The following is a 7,477-nucleotide window of genomic DNA, read 5'->3' as shown; positions in this document are numbered from 1 at the left end:
CTGCCCTGATGTCGAGTGCACTACCATTCAAATTTAAAAGAAAAGAAAAAGGGCGCGGGCCCAAGCTACCTGTGTATGTATGTGTGGGGAGGTGCAGCACACAAGAGGGGTGGTGAAGGAGCAGGGGAGGGGGGGAGAAGTAGGGGGCGTCTAATCAGTGCCGTTCCTCTATTTACTGATCATTTCATGCTCAAACAGCTGTTAAATGCAGAAAATGACGACTAGAATAAAATTTCCCCACGTCGTTTTGGCGCCCCCTCTAGTGCAGCGCCCCTACGCGTCGCATACAGTGCATACCCACTTTTTTTTGCGCCACTGCTAACACACACAATTGTGCTTCATTTGTCTCTCTGTTTATTTATTTATTTTGTTTTGCTGGTGAAAGTTGAGCGTATGCAGGCGAGGAAAAGTGAGGGATTTTATTCAAACGAGGCAATCAAGCAGAATTTCTGTCGGATCCTGATTTCGGTCGGAGTTGAACGGAGACGCACGAACACTTGCACAATGTGCTCAGGGCTAATAAACACGGCCTGCACAAACGTTCCAGCGGTCAGACTGGTGTGAATGACGTGTCTGAACACTCTGTCAGCCCGATTTAACAAATATTATTCCTGTAAAACCTTTTAGATTTATATGTTTATAACCGCTCTAACCAGCCCTTCGAGCACCGTCTGCGTTAAACAAACCCACAAGTAGTGAGGGCTTTACAAATCCCATGACAACTTGATACTTTCCTCAGCATAAATGCAATTAACCTTAGGCAGTGTTGAAGAAGTACTATCTGTGGAAAAAGACAGAGGATGAAAAACATTTAAACAATAACATAGTTCTAAAAATCCTTTATATTTTTTGTGTATCGACGTTGAAATTGTTATTCACAGATGTGAAAAATGTAATTCATGCAAAGATCAAGTATGTCTTCCATATGCTGCACAGTGAGCCAGTAAGACAAAATTTCTGCATAAAAAAAAAAATGTTTTGCTTTTTATTGGTCCTGTTAGGCTTTTCAAATAATCTCTGAGAAATTTAAACTAGATTTTTTTTCTTAGCAGTAAGCCATAATCATGAAACCTAAAACAATCCCCTGAAAAAGAAAATCCCACTTTTTGTTTTATAAATCTACATGACTTTCACTCTTTGAATTTAATCAAATAAATTTACATTTTGCTGACAGTCTAATTCATTTAGACGCGCCTGCGACGTTTTGAGGCGCCGTTCGATTATTATTCACATCCAGTATTTTGAAATGAGCGGATCGATGCCGAGGCCTTCAACGGGAGCCGGCGTATCTCGGCTTATTCGAGAGCGTCCTTATCTCGCTCTGTCCCTCAGGCCTCAAAGCCCTCGGTTACAATCCGGGTTCAAATGTTAACATGTACGCCTACACGGGACTAAACCTTGTGCCTGCAAATCCTGAAAGGGGAGTGAAATTATCTCCTTGCCCAGGGTGCACAGACACCAGGCGCAGGGGCACAAATGCACCGTTTGCAGATAACGGAGGAGGCTAAAGGTATCTGCAGCACGCAGCGCTCCGATAAGATTTCACTGTGATTACGCCCTTATCGGTCTCTGATGATCAGCTGTTTGGGTGTCCGAGAGTCAAATCACATTCAACATTTTCTGAAACTCGCTGTCTCCTCATGGCCATCTTAGACGTTAGGCAGAACAAGGTGCTTCTTTATGGGCAATGAAATTACTGCTGTTGCATTAACTATGTTGACTCGCATGGCTAGCAAAGACACATTCAGGTTCCTAATACAGCACTTACTTAGCTGAGTAGATTAATTTACACATGGATTCCTGTGAAGAAATGCTGAATGGTGCTAAGTAAAGGGTTTTATTCACAACGCGTGGTTTTCTTGCAGAGGTGCAGCTGGAGCTTTTTTCAATCAATAGTGATGTAACGGGGCTTTAAAACGGAGAGATGTAAATGAACACATGCAAGTGCACACACACACACACACACACACAGACGCATGCACCGCATTTCTGAGAGGAAACTTCTCCAAAAGCATATTATCATTTGACCCAATTGGAGTGTTTTTTTGACCTACTTATTGGGTTGATCCTCCAGGGTTCACCCTTTTTGCACTTGTTAAGCGTGTACAGTGGCATGCCTCTTTGATGTGCAAGTATCGATTGTAAAGATACAAGGTTCTCAACTGACCTATAGCATATTGATTCGAGAGAGCTCCCTGCTTTCTAGCCTCATCTCCGACTTGATAAAACTGATTTTGAAATGACCTAGAAAAATAAGTTTCGAGATGAAAATAATTTGCGCGAATGCATGCTTCGACTCCTAATAGTTTCGTCTATAACGGCATTACCTCTGCTGACCTGCTTCCCCCCCACACACACACTCACATGTCTAAAGGCAACCTTTGCCATTCTTTAGAGGGTTTGTGGTGAAATGATGCATTTGGCCTTTTTTTTTTTCCCTGCACATTCAAAGGTCATTAGGTCATTTCAAATCTGCAGGTAATGGAGCTGACAGGGTTCATCTGAGCTTAGTTCTAGCTGCCTAAGGGGCCCCGAGTGAGTTCACGTTATCTACAACCAGCACTCAGATACAACCGCACAGCTCAGTGGTTCAGTGATAAGTAGGAGGACGGCTTGGCGAGTTCAATTGTTTATGCAAATGAGGACGTGAATGTATTCTGGCATAACGTTTAAAGCTCGAGAAGAATGAGTGTGATTAAAAATCTAATTTAAGAAAAAAAAAAAGAAAAAAGAAAATCTGATATGTCTAAGAAAACGGGATTTCAAATGAGAAGTTATTTTCTCATGTCCAGATATTTCATTTCAAGTCCAAGTCAGATCTCAAATCTGATGAAGAAATTCATGAAATCAAAATGCACACCGTGTGTCCAACGGTGACACACGGCAGTACGTCAGCAATTCAGTTTTGCGTTGCGTGTTCCTAGGCCTGACCAATAAACATTTATCATCCAAAAGCAAAAATACCACCCACTTTATATCAAAAGCTGAAAAAAATGGAACCTTTTCTCTATTGATAACAAAAATGTGGATTATGTCAAATTTCAGAATAAATCAAACAAGCCACTTTTAATCTATCTGAGTAATTGCCTCGCTTAAGCCTGCCAGTCGCACCAAAGTATCGAATCACCTGATCATGAGTCGCGCTCGCGACGCCATATCTGACGCTGCTGCACAGCTGATAGTCTGATACAACATAGAAAAGTTTATTTCCTTCTTGACAGAGCTGCAGCAGACTGACGAGTCCCAGTGGATCTGGTGGATGGATGCAGTTCACAGCCTCGGCCAAGGTAACTACACATAAACACGGCAGTTCTCCGGCTGAAAAAACAGCAGCAAACATAACTCTGTTTTGAAAAAGTAGGCTGTTAATATTTGTATGTGTTGCTCTAAGCCAGGGGACTCCAACCCCAGTTCTCAATATCTACTGTCCTTCAGATTTCAGATGCATCCCTGCTCCAACAAGGTTGAATCAATAATCAATAATTACCTCTTCAACATGCCAGCATCTTAGGCAAAAGCCTGGTAAAGAACGATCAGCTGTTTTGCGTCAAGGTTGCATCTGCAATCTGCAGGAAGCAGATCTTGATGACTAAATCTGCTGTCTTGCTCTGCATGACTTACAAAACTTAAAAAAAAAATAATAATAAAAAAGTTAATTCGATTACAATTAATTATCTTACTTATTGTTAAGGGCATTTCACACATTTTTTGCAGCTTTTGGCACATTTGGCTTCCTGACTCATCAAGAGAAACCGTTGGTTATAATATCTGTGCATGAGTGGGTGAAAGATGACTACAAAGGCCGGCGGTGGGAAAGCTGTAAATCAGAGAAATAAATCTGTATTTACTGATTGTTTTTACACCGGTTACATCCTAAGCACAAATAAATAAATGTGTCCAGACCTGCACACGACCTCGCGGGAAGGTTCTGCATCACTGGGTTTAATGCGAAAGTCCACATTGTGTTATGAAAGTCTGCATGCGCGTGCAGCTCGGGCTGTGCCAGACAGAGAGCAAAAAGCTGGGGGAGGAGGCGGAGATAAAAACCTATTGCTCTCGTTTTATAGTTGCTGCGTCCGCATGCAGTCACTGTCTGGTGGCTGCACACCCAGAGGATGCATCCCAAAAGTGTTTTAAAATAAATATCACTCCGGCACAGACTTCCTGTGAGTTAAACCGAGTTATTATTTCACTATGATATATACAGCCAATCACAAGATTTATTATCTAAGCAGAACATTGCTAATTTAGCTAACTTTTTTTTTCTTTTTTTTTTTCTCCAGTATATGTTTTTAAACCCACGTTCTTAAACTGTACAGATTCAATTGAAGCTTGTGATCAAACTGTTTAGAGTAACTCGCATGGAAACATCGAGCAACACATTTAACTGATTTTATTCACATTTTATGAATGCCTTCTTGTCGCCTTGACAACCACTGAGAGCGCTGTGCAGTAAAATATATATGCAATATATGAATATAAACCTCCTTCTGGAAGATGAGCATAACTGTGTCATATGTTCAGCTGGGCATGAAATGAATTGTTGGGTTGGGTTAGGTTGTTCCAAAATCTCTTCAATATGTGGTTCAGTTTCTATGACTGGAGTGTTTATAGGAATTGTGACCGTTCTCCTCAAGCCATATATGTGAGGTCAGACACTGGTGTTGGACAAGGTAGGACTGAAAGAGTCTCATTCTCTCAGAATAAGGTCGACACTCAGTGCAGACCATTCAAGTTCTTTCATGCCAAACTTACTAATCCACGACCTTATGGACCTTATGTTGTACTCCGATGCTCAGGCATTTTTCTGGAATCAAAGGGCCGAGCCCAGCTTCTGAAAAACAGCCCTGGACCATAATCTGCTTTTTACTCAAATTTACATGTGACAAAATGCAGTTAGGCATCTGCCAAACCCAGACTGGTTTGACTGATCATCAGGAGGTGCAGAAACAAGTTTCTTGACTTTCCAAAAGAAACCAAGACTGTTATGATTTGTGTGTGTGGTTGTGTGTGCATGTGGGAGTTCTCCCCTCAACAGATGATCTCTGCTGGGGGGAGTGTCCAGGTGTTGCAGTCTCCACACCTGACTGAAACTTTTCCATTGTCTGCGGCGGCTCTTCAGATGCCCAATGAACCACCGTTCCTGCTAAAATCAAGTGAAACTGGACCACTTGACTTTTTTTTTTTCCTATTTATGCTTCCTTGACCAATCTGCTTTTGAGCTGTTGTCATATTTTTTTAAATAGTTCTTAATGTATTTGTATCTATGTATTCTGTGTGTGCTTTACTATCAGTGTACTATCATACTGCTGAAATAAAATGACACGTTTTAAGGTTTTTTGAACATTTTTACCCAAGGTGCTAATACATGTGGAAGGTGCCTGTCTGTTTTGCTGACATGGTTCACTTACAGACATTTTTGGTTATATGCATTCTCCGTATGTGGATAGATATACTTCTTTTTTGATCAGGGAAGTTTTAACCTGAAAAATGCTTGATAAATTTAAAGAAAAAACGTGCTCAACGCCCTGTAGAACAAATAAGAAGACCTTTATTTAAATATGACCTTGCTCAAATATCGGTTTTAGTTTTTTTTATCTACGACTGTAATAATCATAAAGATTTTAGCCGACTTCCAACACTTTCAAGTCTGTGGTGCGCAGTAGGGAGTGGGCATTCAAATTAGAACCTGATGTGAGAGTATAATGATGCTGCTCCATGGTTCAGCCTACATCCAGAGGGGCCAAATATCCAATTAGAGCAATCTCTGTCTCGCTCTCTCCCGATCAGTGAGGTAATTACTGGAAACCCTGCATGTAAATTCAATTCAAGGAAATACCTCTGGAGAGACGACTCAAAACAACACGCCAAAATGTCACTGCTGCCCCACTCCTTTTTTTTTATATGCATTGGATTTAATCCATCATTTTGGCATTTAATGAAGAAAAAAAATCAGATTTTTATTTCCTTCGCTCAAAGCATTGCCAGTTTTAGCTAATTGCTGCATATTCGCGTGTGCATCCGCTCAGCTTTGAACAGTGGCTGTGACATGATGCTAATTCCTCCTTTTTGCGCCCTTTTTATGCAGTTCGGAACATGAAAGGTTGTTGCCTCCAAACAGGGCTGGATCTACGGCTGACAGGTGGGAAAGGGCAGCTGTGCACAGCTGATTGGTGCTGCGATAAGAGTGAGAGCTCGACTTTATTTCCTGACCTTTTGCGGCTTGCCTTCGCGGCCTTGCTCTTCAGTCAGTATCGCTGATCGGGCTCACAGCTGCGCACAGGCCCGAACTTGCAGCCGGTCCAAATGGTCTCGGTTCGCAGTTTGTCTCCGTAATACGCCCAACCCCTCCCCCCCCATGACCTGCCTTTTCATCTTCACACTAGGATAACACATCGGATGCGGCGGAGCAGCCGAGCATCGGGGACTTCCTCGTGAATACAGTAGATTGGGCTGTATGTGCTGCTGCAGCAGAACAGACAAAGACACCCCCTGCTTCTCCCCCCCCCCGTGTTATGATTACAGACAGGTGTGTCACAGTGCAAGGAACCCGTGGTGCCGGATCCTTTTGAAAGCTCCCGTATTATTTGTCTCAATCTCAGTGTCAGCTATTTCTTATGAGGCGCAGTCACACGTCATTTGTCCTCACACTAATCATTCCTCTCCTCCGGCTCAGTCTCTCCAAACACAGCCTCTAATTGCTTGACCTGAAATAACCACACTCATTGGCTGGGTTAAGATCAGGTTAACCTGTGTTTTACATGCCATAATTATCCTTGACACGGTTGTGTTTGATGATTTGAATCCGGTGCCGCAGCAAAAAGAATTTTTTTAATTAAATTGCAAAGCCCTTCCACTTTAATGACGTATGGCGCCTTCGAGTTGGATGAAACTATCTCCAAGCAGATTTACTTCTGACACGCGAGAAGAACCTGGGAAACGTGAAATGAAAAGAAGCAGCCAAACATAAAGCTGAAAGTGTATACCCAAGCCCTCCCCACCACCCTGCACCAGCTGAAAACGGCACAAAACCACCTGCTGAAAGTCAATTAACATAACCCTGACATAGAGCAACACTACAGAGAGATACAAACATCAAATTTAAATTCGGGGAACCTGCAGGCATTCAGATAAAGCTGGCGCCAGAAACGGCACAATTTACCAGCAAATAGAGAAAATATGGATAAAAAACATCCATGTAAGGCTTTCATATATTTCTTTTTTTACCCAGGCTAAGGAAAAACAGATTGTTATTGAAAAAATATTTGAAATCTAACTTAGGGAGAAACTTCTTAAATGCTTTCGTCCAAAACTTTCCTGACACAGTCCCTTCAAGGTAAGAATTTCAGATATTTCCCCAATTAGCACTCTATATCAACATCTTAATCACGTTTGCTTCGGTTTCTGCCTCCCCTATTCTCTCTACTGCAGAACATTTGGCTTGTGCGGTAAAAGATAAAAGGCTTTTTGACCACAT

The 7,477-nt window shown here is 42.0% G+C and overlaps 1 long non-coding RNA gene across 1 annotated transcript; it reads left to right on the top strand.

Moving 5' to 3' along the window:
• Positions 1-2,948: 2,948 nt before the first annotated feature.
• On the top strand, positions 2,949-4,161 carry LOC107837262 (uncharacterized). The gene is made up of 2 exons (XR_001663278.1): positions 2,949-3,287; positions 3,715-4,161. It is a non-coding gene; the product is annotated as an uncharacterized LOC107837262 (long non-coding RNA).
• Positions 4,162-7,477: the final 3,316 nt, after the last annotated feature.

Source organism: Poecilia formosa, unplaced genomic scaffold, assembly GCF_000485575.1.
Source record: "Poecilia formosa unplaced genomic scaffold, Poecilia_formosa-5.1.2 Scaffold128, whole genome shotgun sequence".
Classification (NCBI taxonomy): Eukaryota; Metazoa; Chordata; class Actinopteri; order Cyprinodontiformes; family Poeciliidae; genus Poecilia; species Poecilia formosa.
The sequence above is the reverse complement of the archived record's forward strand: the minus strand, read 5'-3'. Positions and strand labels throughout refer to the sequence as shown.